The sequence below is a fragment of the Felis catus genome, chromosome B2 (genome assembly GCF_018350175.1).
Source record: "Felis catus isolate Fca126 chromosome B2, F.catus_Fca126_mat1.0, whole genome shotgun sequence".
NCBI lineage: Eukaryota > Metazoa > Chordata > Mammalia > Carnivora > Felidae > Felis > Felis catus.
Genome location: NC_058372.1, coordinates 6,950,845 through 6,970,406, shown reverse-complemented (window position 1 = coordinate 6,970,406; position 19,562 = coordinate 6,950,845). Strand labels below are relative to the sequence as shown.

General features: G+C 40.4%; 1 long non-coding RNA gene across 1 annotated transcript in view; it reads left to right on the top strand.

The window, feature by feature from the left end:
* LOC111560409 overlaps window positions 1–19,562 on the top strand; it is a 208,824-nt gene that overhangs the window by 49,093 nt on the left and 140,169 nt on the right. The window contains exons 11-13 of the long non-coding RNA XR_006597502.1: window positions 2,610–2,695; window positions 3,046–3,084; window positions 5,760–5,936. This is a non-coding gene — a long non-coding RNA (uncharacterized LOC111560409). The remainder of the gene's footprint in view (window positions 1–2,609; window positions 2,696–3,045; window positions 3,085–5,759; window positions 5,937–19,562) is intronic.

Genomic DNA, 19,562 nt, shown 5'->3' with positions numbered 1-19,562 from the left:
CCAAGCGGAAAGGAAAACCAGTCCTTAAAAGGGCAGTGGAAAAGCCTGGAACCCTCACAGCCAGCCTCCTCTGGGGACGCCGACCGGGACATTGCCCTCCTGCAATCCACAGGGTCTTCTGCAGTTAGGCTTGGAGCAGCTAAGTGCAACAGGCCTCCCTCACCTCCACCCCTGCCCTGTGCTCTGAGCCCTGGGAGGGGAGCAGCCCCGGAAGACAGCCAGACAGCCGCAGGTGCACCATGGTGTCGCAGAGGTGGGTGGAGATGGGGGCGGGCGGGGGGCGGGGGGCAGCTGAGAGAATAGAAAGGCGACATGCTCAAGTAGCTTCTGTCGTGGGCGGGGACCTGGTGACTGACCCAGAGTAAAGTCGGACACTGGAGGGAGGAAATGGCAGGAAGAGAAGGGCTGTGGGAATCTGAACTGCAGGACGTTCTCGGTGCCTCCCCCTTCCCAGTCACGGAGCAAAGGAAGAAAGATGTGGGTCAGTAACTTGCTTCACTAATGAGTCTGGGGAGAGCTGAGAATCCTTCAGCCCAAATGACCATTTGTGAATGGAAACAGGAGGAAAAAAATGCGGAAAAGCATTTGTGCTGCATTTTTGGCACTTTGGCTGGTATGCCAGAGGGGAAACTGTTCAAAACCTGTGGCTTTATTGAGATAGTACGTGTACTCTGCATTCTACCCGAATAAGGAAGTATATTAATTTTCACCCAGATATAAGAACCAGTGGCTTCAGCTGAGAGAGAGAGAGAGTGGTTCGAAGTTCGCAAGGACTGTGGACAGAAGACCGCTGTACCAGCCTGTGAACTCACCCCCAAGTCGTCAGCCTCCTGGAAGAGCCCGATCTCTGAGGCTTGAAGAGTAAATTGGGAAGGAGCTGATACCTAAATTCAAGGGAGCCAGCTGCCATCCAGAGGGGGTGCCTCTACTGTAGTCTGTTCAGGCCACTGCAATAAAATGCCACAGCCCAGAAGGCTTAAAGTAACAGAGATTTCTCTCTAACAGTTCCGGAGACAGATCGGAGTGCCAGCATGTGTCAGAAGGACCCCCTCATGGTCGCAGCCTCTTGCAGCCACATGGAGGGAGTGGCGTGGGGGGGAGCTCTCTGGAGCCTCTTTTTTTTTTTTAAAGTTTATTTATTTACTTAGAGAGAGAGGGAGCGTGAGCAGGGTAGGGGTGGGGAGAGAGGAAGAGAAAGGATCCCAAGCAGGCTCCACAGTCTTAGCGCAGAGCCTGACCAGGGGCTCGAACACATGAACCGTGAGAGCATGACGTGAGCCAAAGTCAGATGCTCAACCAACTGAGCCTCCCAGGGGCCCCCGGAGCCTCTTCTGTAAAGAACACCAGTGGCATTCCTGAGAGTTCCACCTTCATAACGTAAGCACCTCCCACCTACTGATACGATCACCATTGGGGGTTACGATACCAGCATATCCGTTTTAGGGGAACACAAGCTCTCAGATCACAGCCGCCTCCGAAAAGGAATGCTTTGAGGCGGCGATGACGACAGCGTTTGCAGAATTTTCATCAATTCCTCTTTATGCTGACTTCTCATATCTTTGATAGCAAATAATGAAAATAAAGAAACCACACGCTAACACCCTTGAATGGCAGCGGTCTGAATAAGGTACAAGAATCTCAAGGTGAGGTTAGCTTTTGAATATTTGCTCTGGTTTTTACTCACTCTAATTCATATATAGTTGTTAGAATGATTAGAGTACAGTATGTAAATTGTCTAGGACACAGAGGACTTACAATAAATGTTAGCTCTCATCTTCTATTTACCTGAAAAGTTAACCCTGATTTATTGGCTGACGCGTACTAAGGCAGACTTTCACCAGGTGACTGTTTTGAGAGTTATATAAAAAATTTTTTTTACTAATTATTCTAATGTAAAATTTTAGATGTACCTTTGATCTTCTGTAGTAAAATCATCTTAATAATGGTAACATATACCACAGGAAATGTAACCGCCATGTAAGATGTTTGAAATCAAATTCTGTACTGGTATAGCAAGGCAGGAAGGGGACAGTAGCGGTACGCTCAGATGAAAAGACATTAATGTGCTTGCTTGGCCAGAAGTATGGCCAGGTTGAGAGAACCAGAGAGATCCCAAGCCATAGGATCGGGCAGCCAGATGGATGGAGCTGTGGCCTTTCGTGAAGAAATCCACCCACTGGCAGCCAGTGGGCGAGCAGGGTCAAATTTGGGACACACATCCTGACCTCACTCTGCTCATGCCTTTTCTACTGGAGTCTCCCATTGCCTGAACTCAGTGAGAAGCCAGAGCGAATCTGGGAAAGGGAACAAAGGTTATCCCACTCTGTGTGTGTATGTGTGTGTGTGTGTGTGTGTGTGTGTGTGTGTGTGTGTGTGTGCGCACGCGCGCGCGCGCACACGTGTATGTAAAATCAAAGTCACAAGAGGCTCATTCCAGGATCTCCACCCCGACTACGCCCCCCCCCCCCCGTTCCCAACATAAGGTCAAGTGCTAAAACCTGATTATTTAGGTTTGCAAGACAAATAACTAAGGCAGTTAACTATATCTGGGCAGAAGGTCAGAGCAGTGATTCATCACGTAATTTTCAACTTGTTGTTTGCACTGATAGGATAGCAGGGAAATGACTTCACTGGCCTGAAATCCAGTCTCTGTTCTTTGGAGAGAAAGAAAGATGGCTCCAAACTGAGATCAGATGTGAGTGGGTTAAAATTTCCATCTGCTTCTTGAGAAGGGCGGACATAAATCCCCCAGCGAACAGGCCATCTATTATTTACCTCACTTCATCCAGTACTCATGGCACTAAAAGTATCACCACGGGGACCCCAGTTTGGCCTTTTAACTAATAACTTTTTGTGGGGAGGGATCTGTTTTGCTCTTCGAGAGGGATGGTATGTTCCACCAGATGAAAGCTTTCAGATGTTCATGAAATTGGATTCATCCCTGACCCACTTCCCTGTGCGTGGCGTTTCCACCTGAGGGTGAACTCGAGGGATAGCCAATTGGGAGATAATGTCCTAAGCATGCCTCTCACATTTGTTTTCCAGGGCAAGCGATGCAAGTGAGGATTTCAGTATAACAAAGAGGTAAGTAGCAGTTCATATGTTCAAGTGAGTCCAGAGCAAATATGCAATTTGTAATTAGTGAGCGGACGACCTAGTCACTGCTTTTTATTTGAAGAGATCTGGGTTCCTACAGGAAACAATCTCTGAGTTTGGGAAGGACAAGACATGATCATCTCCACCAAACCTAAGAAACGTACCAAGAAGCCCCCTCGTTCCTTTGGTCCAAAGTATGTGGGGCTGTGGAAGAGGCAAGCCATAAACGCTGCTACAAATTTTGACACCAAAGGATTTTTTTCTGTCATATATTGACAGTGGTCAGTCCTATGCTGTTATTTTATACTCACATTTCTCTGTAGACAGCCTTTAGATGAGACTGCCCTTTATTTCAGATGCTCCTTAGATCTCTATGAAAACAGTGATAAAGTTATGAACCATAGACTTCCAAGAAATCCACTGAGCCTGGGAAATGTAGAGAAAAAGGCACTGAGCTGGGTGTTACTGTAAAAGGTTTTTGAGAATGTTTTATCCATTGGAAGGTAAGTGGGCTGGTGCTTAAAAAGTATTTCACTTCCAAATTGCCTCAGTATGGACGTATGTTTCTATGTAACGTGCCAGAGTATTCTGTTTTTGAAAAATGCATATTTATTTTTGAGACAGAGGGGAGGGGCGGAGGAGAGAGAGGGGGACAGAGGATCTGAAGCAGCGCTGACAGCAAAGTCTGACGCTGGTCTCAGACCCAGGGACCCGTGAGATGCTCACTTGAGCCAGTATCAAGAATCAGATGCTTATGCTACTGAGCCACTCAGGCGCTCCCACCCCCGTTTTTGAATGTTTATTTTTGAGAGTAGAGTAGTCTTTTTAAGGCATAGGCATTATGTTTGTTTTGCTTAAAGCCCCGCAAGTGTTTCCTCGTTTTGCTTAAAACCCGAGCCCCCTCAGTGTGGGTTTGAAGGCCAAGTGTGGTCTGGCCCCCGCCTGCCTTTCCCACCTCATTTGCTCCCGCCTCTCCTTGAACCGGACCCTAGCCATGCTGAGCCCTTTGCTGTTCCTTGAGTGCATCAACCTTGTTCTTGCCTCGGGGTCTTTATACTTTTTGTCCCCTTTGCCTGGACAGCTCTTTTCTGAGCTCTTCGTTGGGCCCTTCGTCGGTCTTTACTCCTAACCCTGATTCGTGTTCTCTTCAGAGCGCACCCCATTAAGTGAAATTTTCCTATTTGTCTATGGGCGTGTGGTCTGTCTTCCCTCTAGAATGTAATCACCTTGAGGACAAAGACTTTTCCAATGAGAGCTTTGTCATTAGCACATAAGGCAATAATAGTTGGCCACAAATAAGCTGTTTCTCCATAAACAGCTCTTGAGTGAATGAGTGTAGCATCTCTGAATTGAACCCCTGCATCCTGAATCCTCTTCTGGTTTTATCCGTAGCCTCCAGATAAACATGACTTGGATTTGAACTTGAGTTTACCCCTTACAAAATACGGTAATGTCAATTCTTGATCTCTGAGAGTCACACTCTTCCCAAGTAGCTTGGGATTCTTCAGACAAGCTATGTCAAAATTGTATCTGTAGCCATGGGAGAGCTGTTAGATGAGCTTGCTCAAAGGTTCTGGTGTTTGAGTAGCCATCTTGAACCAGTGTCGTTGAATGTAACTAAATGCCTCTTGAATTAACAAATGCGCCCTCTATGCTTAGCATGGTAAACGTTCAGCGCACTGCTAAGTGAAAGGACATTTACTAGCCAATGGTCATTGTTGTTGTATTCGTATAATATTGCTTCCCGTGGGGGTTTGTTTTCATGGAGTAAATGTGTTGATCATACTGACGCACGTATTGCCTATGAAACCACTACGTTTGCTAATTCCAATGAATGATTTGACATTCCGTTTGCCTAGCTGTCTCTCATGTACCTGGGTAATGTGAATCAATCCCTAAGAGGTGAATCTTTGTTTTGGATGTGGGCTTCCTTTAAAAGCAAAACAAAACGAAACGAAACAAAACAAAACAAAACATGGTATTCCAGTGCTACCTTACGAGTAGAGACCCAGTTGGCTTTTAAAAAGTGAACACTCCTGTCTACCACTCACATCAAGAACCTCCTCATTCCACTCCAGAGGTCCTTACAGATTAATTTTGCCTGTTCTTTCACTTCATCTAAGTGGAATAACATAGCATTCACCCTTTTGCTCTGTATTTATCCATATTTTCGTCATGTAGCAATATTTGCTCTTTTCTCTTGGTATATAGTATTCCATTGTCCATTACCACAATTCTTTTGATCTATTTATGTACTGTTTGTATTCCCAGAGTTTGTTTGTAATGAAGCTTGCTATGGGTCTTTAAAAATATTCTGTTAGAGTCCATATATACGCCTTTGTGTTGGGTATACCCACAGCTGGTATTAGTTGTATGTGTGTATGTGTGTCCAGATTTATGAGTTGTATGTATGTTAGTTGTATGTCCAGATTTATTAGGTATGGGCCAAGAATTTATGGAAGTAATTGCATCAAGGTGTACGTCTGTGAATCTGATTTGCTCTCAGTTATTTTAATTTTTGCCATTTTTGTGGATGTTTAATAGTATCATATTTTGCACTTGTTTTTCCTTAATGATACATGATGTTGAGTAGCTTTTGATGCATTCATTGACCATTTGGAAACTAGAAATAAATTATATTTATTGACCTTTCTGCAAATTAGGAAAAAGCCTCCATTTATCAAGATGCCCCAAAGCCGTCTTCTGGGAAAACTGTCACAAAAACCTTACATATCTACAATGACTTGAAGGTTCATGACAGTGTCTGGGGATGTCTGGTGCCCAACCTGATGTGTGCAGTGAACCGTAGTCCCTGATAGACACCACTGCAGACATTAAAGGTAAGTTAGAAACTCACCTCAGAAATTTACATTGGCCAAAGGAAAGAGGGACACTGATCTTGTAGAAGATTCTCTGGGACCGTAAGAAGTTAAAGTAGACCAGACACTCATGAGAGGAAGAGACAGCTGTGCCCCTGAGTTCTGTTAGGAAAGTCTCCTATGAAAGGATAGACTTCACTTAGGGAGTGTGCACCATGGGTGAATTTCAAAGTACTTTATCACTTGTGTTTGTAGCCACCGACCTGTCACCTGGATACCAACCATAACAAGCTTATAGCTTAACAGATGCATGTTAGTCCCGGGCAGCAGAATGCTAGGGACCGACATGGACACAGAAGGTATTTGGAAAAAAATTTGCACGCAAAAAAGATGATATGATTTGCTTAGACCTGGCCCCTAGGTTCAGTGTTAAGAAATCTAAATTCTGCTATTAACCAGTATCGCTAATCCATCGTGATGTCATGCAAATCAATATATATCCCTATAAGCAAATTTGCTTATATCTTTGAATGTAAGAATACTATAGTCCTCATTAATCCTCATTTGTTTCAGACAATATAGGTTGAGATTTAAAAATCGATAAAACCTGTTACCAACAGAAGATATTGTTGTTGGATAATTAAATGGCTACTATTAAGTGTTTCAGGTTCTTTTAGATTTACTGTAAGAAATGGGAATCTCAGAACATAGAAAAAGACTTTCACTAGATGTACATTTAGGTAGATAAAACACCACTTAAAAGTTGTTCTAAATTCCAAACAGAAGCATAGTCGTATTTATAAAACTTAACCTTACCAAAATTAAAAAAAAAAAACTCTGTTTGTGATAAGTCTCCTGACCTTTAGCTTTTTATCAATATAATTTGATATGATAGGAGAAAGCTTGCAGCATATGAAGTATTTTCATTAGATATGCATTCAGATGCAAGAAAGCTCCATTTAAAAGTAATCTACATTCAGAATCCAAGCCATGGTAATATTTATAAAACCTATCAAAATTTAAAAAAAAATCTAATTGTTTAGTGACAAGTCTCATGACCTTTAGATTGCCTATTGCATTCAATTTTATTTTTAGTCCTTTCAATTATCATCCCTATACTCAGATATCTTACAGTGAATTAATTCTTATGTGGGAGAATTTCATCTTCTTTGTGGGGGGTATGAGTCATTATTCCTTTTATCTTATGCACAGCATTTCTCCCATCATCATTTGGGTAATAATGAACTATTTAAGCATTTCTGAATATAGAGAGTAAGGCATGAGTTTGATGGTCATTTATTTGGAGTGAGGAAAATGATCTTATAATGTTGGTGATTATGCTAATTACTTCAACGGGGTGGATTCAGTATGTGAATAGAGAAAAATGAAACACGAGAAACTAATAATGTCGCTAAAACACACAAACAGCATGTATAAATGATTTAACTTTATGCAGCCTTAGGAACAAGAAGTAAAATTACATAGGGTACTCTAGATTAAAATTTGATCAACTTTTATGTTATCTCTCTTTGCCTTTATTATTTTCTCTGATTCTCTGAATTTTGATGTCAGTATTTTATATGCAATTGTGCTGGCTCTCTGCTTCAAAACTTAAATAAAGCGTTGCCTTTAATAATTGCCTCTATGCAGCAGACAGTTCAGTCCTTTCGAGAAAACACGAGCTTCTCTAGGTCAGCTTGCTTTTATAATGGTTTTGGGAAATCCAAAGGGCGCATATAAATAAGTGTATTTGAGAGCTTTTGGCAAAACGGTGCATGATGTGTAGGTAATCGCCAAGATACCGTCAACTGAATTTCAATTTAGGCCGGCTAACAACCTGGAAAGCGAACGTAGCTAATTTAAACAAGGTTTGGTGGAGGGGAAACAAAGTCACTTACTGCTACTCTTCTTAAAGTGGATTGTACATGATATTTAATTACTGGTACCCATGCTCTGAATTAATTAAGCAACCACAGCCTTGCAAGATGTTACGGAATGTGGACGGAGACGGGGTAAAGGGGCTGGAGTTGATGTCCTCTGGAAATGGCTAGGAAAATAAGAACATGCCAAAACGTCTCAGTGAGAACAAGTCAACTGGCCTGGAAAGGTAAAAAGAGAACCGGGGAGCTGTTCCATGGGTAGGAACCAGTAATAGAGTACTGATTTCTTTTCCTCACTGTATGTCTCAGAATAGGTATGTGTATGGAGTTCCCTTAATATTTTCAGACAAACTTTTGTGTGCTTATTCTCTTTCCTCCTTAACCACAGGCATGGTTTACAATGCCATATTGTGTAGTCATGCAGAAAAAAGAAAATATATATTGGTGACCAGAAAAAAGAATATTTGTGAGTTACATTCTCCTATTAATGATACTTAAATATGTATTAAAACTAGCTTAGAATAATACTAGCTTAGAAACACTATTCCGATTCAGTTGGGAATTCGCCCACTATTACCATTTTGGATTTTAAACAAATGTCCCAAAAATGGCATTCATTTATTCCATAAACGTCGACCGAATGCAAAGTGGCAGAAACCGCTGCGGGCTACCAATCTCCTTTCTTCCTCACTGAATAAACAAGTTTCTTAGTTTCACCTGGATACACAGCCCCCCAGATAAGCGCTATTTTTCCCAGCTTCTCTTGGAAATGGCTTGGAGTGCCCAGTGACTAGGTTCTGGTCGCAGTCCAGCACAAGAGATGGGATGCCTCGGGAGAGAAGGACACCTCCCGTTTCTCCTTCCCACCACGTGGGAGATCCTCCAGTAAGAAACCACCATGGGGCGCCTGGGTGGCTCAGTCGGTTGAGCGTCCGACTTCCGCTCACGTCACGATCTCACGGTTTGTGAGTTCGAGCCCCGCGTCAGGCTCTGGGCTGACGGCTCAGAGCCTGGAGCCTGCTTCCGATTCTGTGTCTCCCTCTCTCTCTGCCCCTCCCCCGTTCATGCTCTGTCTCTCTCTGTCTCAAAAATAAATAAACATTAAAAAAAAATTAAAAAAAAAAAAGAAACCACCAGTATGTCAGAGAGAAATAAACGCCAATAAAAGATACATATAAAAGACTTTGCATCTTGAGGTCTCCTAATTATGCCCGCTTTGCCTGTAAGTTGAATAATACACCCTCTTTTGGCAGATGTAACACTAACTGAATTGGGGGAGAGATTTTATTGGTTTCGTGTTTTAGGGTTAACTATGAGCACACATAATCTCCTACTACGCGTACATATGCCCTCCTGGCAAATTATTTTCAAAACGACACTACTCAAAACCAACCATCCTAATATTACTGCAGTGTCAACGCACTCCAAGCTGGAAATTCTCAGACTGTGTGCCTTCCCTCCTTGCTTTTGGCGGAACCCTCTGCCCACGCGTACCCGTGCTTCCACCTCGCCCAGGGGGAAAGCTATCACCAGAGATTTCATGCTAACTCCCAGGCAGTATTCAAGCTCATATTTGATAATGGGAATGTCTAACGATGTCCCTCTGTGAGACTAAACAAGGCCAGCAAAGTACGGTAAAGCTTAGATTTACCAAAATATTGATAGCATTTTTATGTACAGTGATAGGGATATTTTTCCTTCAAAGACATCTTCTAAAAATGATAATCTTAGCAAGATTCCACAAACCTAAATCACTTTTTTCCCTAATGCTCGTATCAATTAGCTTCCCCTTTATGAATTAGCACTCTGCCCCCCCAGTTGATAAAGGAGGTGATCTAACATATTTTTTAGAGAAAATGATATATTTGTAATCAAAATATTGGCCTTACAAAAAAAAATAAGAACTCCACTAGTTTTTTTTTAATTTTCCTAGATTTATTGAGATACAATGGACTTATAACATTATGTGGGTTTAAGGTGTACAACATAATGATTTGAACCTGAATACATTGCGATATATTAACCATAATAACCCATCAGTGCAACATAGTTAACAAGTTTTTTCTTTATAATGAGAACTTTGAAGATCTACTCTCATAGAAACTTGCATGTACGCAATACAGTATTGTTAACTAAAGTCATCATGTAGAACGTTGTATCTTTAGAACCTGTCTTATAACGAGAAGGTATTGGGTATCTCCACCCAATACCCCTACTCCTTGCCTCCGCTGGCAACCACCAATCTGGTCTCTGTTCTTCTGACTTTGGTTCTCCTAGATTCCACATTAAGTGAGATCATACAGTATTTGCCTTTCTATTTAATTTAACATGGTACTTCAAAGTCTATCCATGTTGTTGTAAATGTCAGGATTTTGTTCATTTTGATGGCTGAATTGTATTCCAGTGTGTACATATACCACATTCTCTTTATGCATCTATCCATGGATGGATACTTAGATGGTTTCCAAGTCTTTGCTATTGTGACTAATGCCATCAAGAACACGGAGGTGCAGATACCTCTGTGTGATAGTGATTTCGTTTCCTTCAGATATACATCCAGAAGGAGAGTTAATAGATCATATGGTAGTTTGCTTTTAATATTTTTAAGAACTTCCATACTGTTTTCCATAGTGGCTGCATCAGTTTCCATTTCCACCAAACAGGGCACAAGGATTCTTTTTTCCGGCATATCCTTGCCAGCACCTGTTTTCTCTTATCTTGTTGAGATAGCCTTTCTAACAGATGTGGGGTGACCTGTCCTTGTGCTTGGAAATGTATTCTCACGATAATCAGTAATAGTGAGCACCTTTCCTTGTACCTGTTGACCATTCGAATATCCTCTTTGGGAAAATCTCTGTTCAGGTCCTTTGCCTATTTTTTATTTTAATTAAAAAAATTTTTACCATTTATTTATTTTTGAGAGAGAGAGAGAGACACACAGAGTGCAAGCAGGGGTGGGGCAGAGGGAGAGAGGGAGACACAGAATCCAAAGCAGGCTCCGGCTCTGAGCTGTCAGCACAGAGCCCGACGCAGGGCCCGAACCCACAAACCGTGAGATCATGACCTGAGCCGAAGTCAGATGCTCAACAGACTGAGCCACCCAGGTGCCCCTATTTTAATTTTAATTTTTTAATATAATTTATTGTTAAATTGGCTTCTATACAACACCCAGTGCTCATCCCACCAAATGCCCTCCTCAATGCCCATCACCCATTTTCCCCTCTCCCTCACAGCCCCCCATCAACCCTCAGTTTGTTCTCTGTATTTGAGAGTCTCTTATGGTTTGCCTTCCTCTGTCTCTGTAACTATTTTTTTTCTCCTTCCCTTTCCCCGTGGTCTTCTGTTAAGTTTCTCAAGATCTACATATGAGTGAAAACATGGTATCTGTCTTTCTCTGTCTGGCTTATTTCACTTAGCATGATACCCTCCAGGTCCATCCACGTTGCTACAAATGGCCAGATTTAATTCCTTCTAATTGCCAAGTAGTATTCCATTGTATATATAAACCACATCTTCTTAATCCATTTGTCAGTTGATGGGCATTTATGCTCTTTCCATAATTTGGCTTTGTTGAACATGCTGCTAAAAACATTGGGGTACATGTGCCCCTATGCGTCAGCACTCCTGTGTCTCTTGGGTAAACTCCTAGCAGTGCTATTGCTGGGTCATAGGGTAGTTCTATTTTTAATTTTTTGAGGAACCTCCACACTGTTTTCCAGGGTGGCTGCACCAGTTTGCATTCCTACAAACAGTTCATTTTAGCCACTCTGACCAGCGTGAGGTGGTATCTCAGTGTGGCTTTGATTTGTATTTCCCTGATGAGAAATGACGATGAGCATCATTTCACAGGTCTGTTGGCCATCTGGATGTCTTCTTTGGAGAAGTGTCTATTCATGTCTTCTGCCCATTTCTTCACTGGATTAGTTGTTTTATGGGTGTGGAGTTTGGTGAGTTCTTTACAGATTTTGGATACTAACCCTTTATCCGATATGTCATTTGCAAATATCTTTTCCCATTCTGTCGGTTGCCTTTTAGTTTTGTTGATTGTTTCCTCTGCAGTGCAGAAGCTTTTTATCTTGATGAGATCCCAATAGTTCATTTTTGCTTTTAATTCCCTTGCCTTTGAAGATGTGTCGAGTAAGAAACTGCTGTGGCTGAGACAGGAAACCATCAAAACCCTGGAGGAGAAAGCAGGCAACAACCTCTTTGCCTATTTTTTAATTGTGTTTTGTTTTTCCTATTGAGTTGTATGAATTCCTTATATATGTTGATATTAACCCTTTATCAGTTGTGTGCCTTGCAAATATTTCTCTCCCATTCCTTAGGTAGCCTTTTTGTTTTGCTAATGGTTCCTTCCCCTGTGTAGAAGCTTTCTGGTTTGATGTAGAGTACCCATTGTTTTCAGTGATGTTGTTTATACTTTAGGTGTTATTCCCAAAAAGTCATTGTCAAGAAGTTTTTCTCCTGTGTTTTCTTCTAAAGTTTTATGGTTTCAGGCCTTACATTTAAGTCCGTAATCTATTTTGAGTGAATCTTTGTGAGTGGTGTAAGATAGGACATGATTTCATTCTTTACATGTGAATATTCAATTTTCCCAGCCCCATTTATTGAAGAAACTATCTTTTCTCCATTGAGTATTATTGGCTCTCTTTTTAAACATTAGTTTACTGTATATGCATGGGTTAATTTCTGGACTGTAGATCTGTTCCACTGGTCCCTGTTTCTGTTTTTATGCCAATACGATTATTTTTGTGATGACCAGAGTTTTGTATATAGTTTGAAGTTAGGAAGTGTGATGCCTTCAGCTTTGTTCTTCCTGCTTAGGATAGGTTTGGCTATTTGTGGTCTTTTGTAGTTCCACATGAATTTTAGGATTGTTTGTAAAAAAAAAAAGTACCATTCAATTCTTGATAGGGACTTCACTGAGTCTATAGATGGGTTTGTGTAATATGGACATTTTAACAATATTACTTCTTCCAACCCAATGAACACAGGATATCTTTCCATTTATTTGTGTCTTTGCCAATTTATTTCATCAATCTTACAGTTTTCAGTGTAGAAATCTTTTACCCCCTTGGTTGAATTTATTCCTAAGTATTTTATTGTTTTTGATAGAACTATAAATTGGACTTTTTAAAAAATGTCTTTTTCAGATAATTTGTTGTTAGTTTATAGATATGCTACTGTTCTAGTATGTTGATTTTGTATGCTACAATTTGACCAGATTTGTTCATTTGATTCTAATGTGGTTTTTTTTAAGTTTATTTATTTATTTTGAGACAGAGCGCAAGCATGAGTGGAGGAGGGGCAGAACCTGAGGAAGAGAGAGAGAATCCCAAGCAGGATGCATGCTGTCAGCACAGACTTGACTTGGGGCTCAATCTCAAAAACTGGGAGATCATGACCTGAGCTGAAATCAACAGTCAGCCTACTGAGCTACCCAAGCACTCCTAGATTCTAATAGTTTTTAAGTGAAGTCTTTAGAATTTTCTCTATATGAAAATCATGTCACTTGCAAATAGAGACAATTTTACTTCCTCTTTTCCAGTTTGGATGTCTTTTATTTCTTTTTCTTCACCGATGACTTTGACTATGACTTCCAGTACTATGTAGAATAGGAGTGGTGAGGGGGGCACTGTTGTCTTGTTCCTGATCTTAGAGAAAAGTTTGCAGACTTTTACCATCCAGTATGTTAGCTATAGGTGTCATATCGAGCTTTAGTTATGTTGAGGCAAATTTTTTCTATACCTCATTTTTTGAGTTTTTATTATGAATTTATGTCAAATTTTTCCATATGCTTTTTCTCCATCTATTGAGATGACTGTATGATTTTTATAGTTCATTCTATAGTTGTGGTGTATCACATTTATTAATTTGCATATGTCCTTGCATCCCAGGAATGATTCCTACTTGATCAATGTAGATCATTTTTATGTGCTGCTGAATTTGGTTTGCTAGTATTTTGTTCAGAATGTGTATTTCCATATTTATCAGGGATATTGGGTGGTAGTTTTCCTTGCTTATAATTTCCTTATCTGGCTTCGGTAAAATGACTTTGGTGGTGTTCCCTCCAATTTATTTATTTTTTGACAAGTTTAAAAAGGGCCGGCATGAATTATTTTTTAAATGTTTTGTAAAATTTCGCCAGTGAAGTCCTCTGCTGCAGGGATTTTCTTTGTTGGGTGGGGGAGTGTTTAATTACTGATTCAATCTCATACCCATTACTGGTCTGTTCAGATTTTCTATTTCTTCCTGTTTCAGACTTGGTAGTTGTATATTTATAGGAATTTATTCATTTCTTCTAGGTTGTCCAATTTCCTGATGTGGAGTTGGTTATAGGAGTCTCTTGTCCTCCTTTGTGTATCTGTGGTATCAGTTGTAATGTGTCCTCTTTCACTTGTAATTTTATTAATCTCTCTTTTTTATGGCCAGTCCTGCTAAAGCGTTTTTCAATTTTGTCTTCTCTTTTCAAAGAAGCCACTCTTAGTTTTGTTCATCTTTTCTCTTGTTTTCCTATTTTTGAGAGTATTTATTTCTGCTTTAATTAGAATATTATTTTCCTTCTAACTTTGGACTTAGTTTGTTTTTCTTTTTCTAGTATCTTTAGGTGCAATGTTAGGTCGACTAGTTGAGGTCATTCTGTATTCTTGTATGCTTGTAGAGCTATATATCTTCCTCTTTGCACTGATTTTGCTGCATCCCATACATTTTGATATATTGTATTTCCATTTTCATTCTCCCCAAGATACTGTTTTATGTCCCTTATAATCTCTTCCTTGATCCATTGTTTTTTCATGAATATAGTGCTTAATTTCCATGGATTAGTGAGTTTTCTAGTTTTCCTCCTATTATTGATATCTACTATCATACCATTATGGTAGAAAAGACTCCTGGAATGAGTTCAGTATTCTTAAATTTGCTAAGACTTGTTTTGGGGCTTAACATATGATCTGTCTTGGAAAAGGTTCCATGTGCACTAGAGAAGTATGTTGGATGGAATGTTCATTACATATATGATAGGTCCATCTGGTTTGTGTCCTTATTGCTTCTTTTTTTGGATGACTTATTGATTTATCCACTGTTGAAAGTGGGGTATTAAAGCCTACTGGTTAGGTTTTCTAGTCGGGTGCTTCTGTGAATAGGAATTTAGTATGCCAGGATCTGAGTGCTGGTTGCTTTAAGCCCTGTCCCTCCTCTTCACCACAATCTGACCTCCCATAGTCAAGCCCCACATTCCTCCTACAATTCCTGTGAAGTGAGACACAAATGGGCTTCCCAGGATGTGACACATATGCTCGGGGAGCTGGATGTCCACTTTGGGCTCTCTTCTTCCCACTGGGAAAAGCGTAGGCCCTGGGGGCCCTCTTGGTGTGGCACCATGTCACCCTGGGGGACAGGGGATGTGGTCAGAGTGTAGCTGTTCCCCTCTCCCCTCTAACGCACTCCTTCTTTGTCTCCGTGATCCAGGGCAGGGTTCAGCCTCACCCCTCTGTTCTAGGACTTTCACCATGGTATCTCATCTATGAATGGTTGTTAGTTGGTCTTCTTATGAGGGGAACTAAAGTCAGGAATGATCTTTGTTGCTTTTTGATGCCACCAGAACTCCCTTAGTTTCTAAAGATGAAATGTAGGATTAGGGTTGGTGTGGAGAGAAATTCAAAGACAGTGATTCAAGAGAAAAGACAAAATGAAGAGAAAAACATGGATTGTTTAAAGAATCTATGTAATAATCTCAGACATTTAGAGTTATAAAGGATGGTTTGTAGTGATCCACTTCTTTCTTTATATTCCTGCAATAAACAAGACAAGTTAGACAAGGGGGCCCAGAACTGATGCATTATAGTTACAGAATGGAGATTTTCAATAATCTCTAGGAGACCAGGGAAAATTCTCTTCTGTGTTTCTATTTTAGTTTGTAAAAATTTGTCATTTTCCCTTAGACCCCTCACACAAGAAAAAAAGATACGTAAAACTATAGCATGGATACTCTTTTTCTTACTCAGTACGTTGGTCTCTAGAAACTAATTTTAGATTTTAGCACATGTACACATGCATGCATACATACGTATGCAGACTAGTTTTCCTAAAATTTGGTGTATACTGGTGGGACGTTCACTTCTCTCTCTGCCTGACATGGAACATTGTTTTCTAGCATGTTTGACTATCTTTTGCTCCCATGAAACTATTTCCATTGATAAAGAAACACATATTTTACTCTGAGTTTGTTTCTTTTGTTTCTATTCTGGGTTTGTAAACCTTTCTATGTGTACCTGCTGCCTTTTTTTTTTCTGTTTTTACTACTTTTAACAGCCCCTTGTTTCACAGAAAGGAAACATGGGCACATGTGCGTGTGTGTGCATGCACACACACACACACACACACACACAGAGGCAAAAGTATGTTGAGTTAACATGTAAGAGCTTGGGTCTCCAAGTCACCCAGCATTCAGGAGCCCTGCCTCTGCTAAGTGCTTCTCCAGCTGCCTTCTTATACCATGGTCAAATGACCACATGTTCTCAGCAGAAGAGGGAAACAAGGAAGTCTGCCACATCGTGTCAGACCCAAACATCTAAGAACATTGTTTAGTGGGGGTGGTGGGGAAGAAAACAAAACAAAATTGGGCCCTTTTGCTTCTGTTCTCATCTTGTTAAAATCCAATTACCACTTGCTCTTTTGTGAAACAAGTAATTGAGGGATGACTTTTTACAATCTCTAGGAGAGGAAAACCAACTCAATGAGAAAAAAGACTCAGTACTAGAGCTAGGTCCTAACTCCACAGCATTCATGAAGTGAGAGGTTAGTGAGACCCCATAGGAGCAAGGCCATGTTCAAATGGCCTTGGGCTGTGATAAGAGTCAACAATTATCACCTACACACCTACCATCTTCTCAGAGCCACAAATGGTTTTTCTAACCCTGTCGCTCCTCAGTAGAGTGTTCATTAAATGGAAGAGTAAATGACTTGGATTCTAGAGCTGCCTTTCCAGATAACTGATGGTATGCTAATTGTCACATAATTTATCCTGTTACTCTGTTTGAACCAAGGGGGGTTGATGAGGTCATCTCAACTCTAAAGTTCACTGACATGGAATGTGGAATTTAATTGATATGGAAAGTAGGGTCTAGTTAAGTTATTTACCCCGTGTCTATATTACTCCTTACCAACAGAGATAGGACTTGGTGTTTAATGTCTTTGCATTGAATTTAGAGTTCATGTCGCTCCCTGTAGTTTTACATTGTGTAAAACTTTAAACTCAAGATTGTTTTCCTCTCATTACTTGATACATTTTCCTTCTGTCAATAACTGCTTAACTATTAAAAGCTCACTTTAATTTTTTTAATGTTTATTTTATTTTTGAGAGAGAGAGAGGGAGAGACAGCGTGTGAGCAGGAGAGGGGCAGAGAGAGAGGGAGATGCAGAATCCAAAGAAGGCTCCAGGCTCTGAGCTGTCAGCACAGAGCCTGACATGGGGCTCAAATTCAGGAACTGTGAGATCATGACCTGAGCCAAAATCAGACACTTAACCGACCAAGCCACCCAAGCGCCCCTAGAAGTTCACTTGAAAACAATCTATCACGATAGAATTTTGATGGAAAATTTAATAGAAAATATCAAATCTATCCTGAAGCAATAACCTACTGATTTTCCAATAGTTTGTTTTTTATTATTATTGTTGTTTCTCCTCTAGGTAGCTGACTCCCATTCAGTGATTTCCAAATAGGCTTTCACCCCCAAATCCTGAGACAACCTGGGAAGAATCATTAGTCTCCAGAGACATTTCATGATCATTTGGGAATTTCTGAAATTATGGCAAATGTGACAGCATCGTAGAGATAGGCCTTAAGCAATTTTTGTAAATACTGTTTGTCACCATGATAGGTATTTATAAAGCTAATTATAGGGGAGTGAGAAACAGAACTTGTTTTAATGTATTAGGAAAATATCATATCTGTACATAGAGGCAAACAGTATGTAGGATGGCCTTGAAAATGGTTTATCAGTGTAGACGGTACTGACCGATCAGGTGATTAGAGAAGCATCCGATTCCAAAAGTTTACTAGCAGAGGAACGAGAAGAAAAAAATGCACTGACGGTAAGTGTTCTGCATTTCAAGTCCATTCCATAAAAATTAAGTACTTAAAAGTGTAGTTACGTTTCAGATTAAGGTGGGCTAGGTCTCTGTATTGGAGCACTTAAAATATGTCCCCCAAGTCTTTGAAAGCATTTGGATATATTTGGACCTGTTTTCCTTGTGGCGGAATGTGGGTCACAAAGAATAATCTTTCATTTTTCAGATAGAAATATACTGATGCCTAAATGTATTGCTTATAATGTATCAGTCTACAGGATATTATTTTTCTCATAACAGAAAATGGCAGAAGTGCGTAACTGTATTCTTCTGGCATAAAACGGAACCGAGCAATCTTTTGCAATTACAATGCATAGGCTATCCTGGTCCCAGCGCAGGAAGCATAACAATTTGCATATTTTAATTTAGAGGTGAGAGACCCCTGTCAAAGTAACAGCTTGGACCAGGCCAGCAAGGAGAAATCGAGAAGAGAGAAATAATTGAAAAGGCAGTTCCCAACAAAATGAAATTTGTCTCGTTGTCACTTAAGGTTGTCTTCTTGTCTTTCTGAGGGAGCAAGGTCAGCCTAAGAATGAAGGGAGGGTAGAGCACAGTGGATCACTAAGGACCAAAGGATAATTTTTTTTAATAACAGTGGCAATTGCAATATATATTTATGAAGGGGAGACGAAAAGAATGCACACAGCTTTCCGGTTAAGAGTCAGCAGGTGTCCTTTGAGTCGAAATATTGCAGACGTGTACACGGCAGATCTAAAGTTTGTCCTCAAAGACAAGCAGGTTACAGAGCAGATGAAGTACTTAATGAAATAATTTACTGTGACATATTGATATTGAAGTCTGGAAGGCAGAAAAGGATTTGCAACAAAATTAAGGTATGTCTCTCTTGAAACAGTTCCCCATTTCTTTCTCCGAGGGCTGATAGGAGATTTTCATGAGAAGAGGAACCTGTTTTATTTCTCTCTCCAAGTTTATGCCAAAACATAGATGCCAGTGTGAGGTTCAACATTTGCCTCCACATGAGAATCTCATTGGAATAAGGTCCAGAGGGAAATCAAGTATGATATGTTCCTTGGTTATGTTTCAGAAAGGTTTTAATCTCTTCAGTGTCATGTGTTTTCAGTTAAAATGTACATTAGTGAAAAACTCAGGCACCAGCAGTGAAAGGAATTAGGCCTGGAGAATGTTAGTTTTAGATACAGGCAATGGAGGATGGCTAGGACTATTATCAGGGCATAAAAACAGCAGCCAAATTTCAACTCTGAGTGGGGATAAACATTGTCACAAGTATCTGGGAATATTAAAAAAAATGCTTTCTTTAGGAAATGAAGATACGTATTTCACATTCATGATATCGTTTCATCATTTACATAAAAAGGAAAGAAAACACCCGCAAAAAAAGCCACATTCTGTGGTTGGCAAGCTGTGTTCTGTCCTAACACATTGGAGGGAAGCCATGCATCAAGATGGCTGACTTTGTCAGTGATTCTCAACGGGTGGGATGTTGGTGTTCAAAGTTTGGAGGTGAGCAGGAGAGGGAGCATGAAATATTTGAAAACTGACCCCCTCCACTCCCTCATTGAGAATCAAAGGTAGAGCATCAATAGCTATTTGGAGGAATCAAAATATTGCCTTAGAGGACTAGCTCTCTAGCTGTGCAACCTTGGACAAATCCATTAG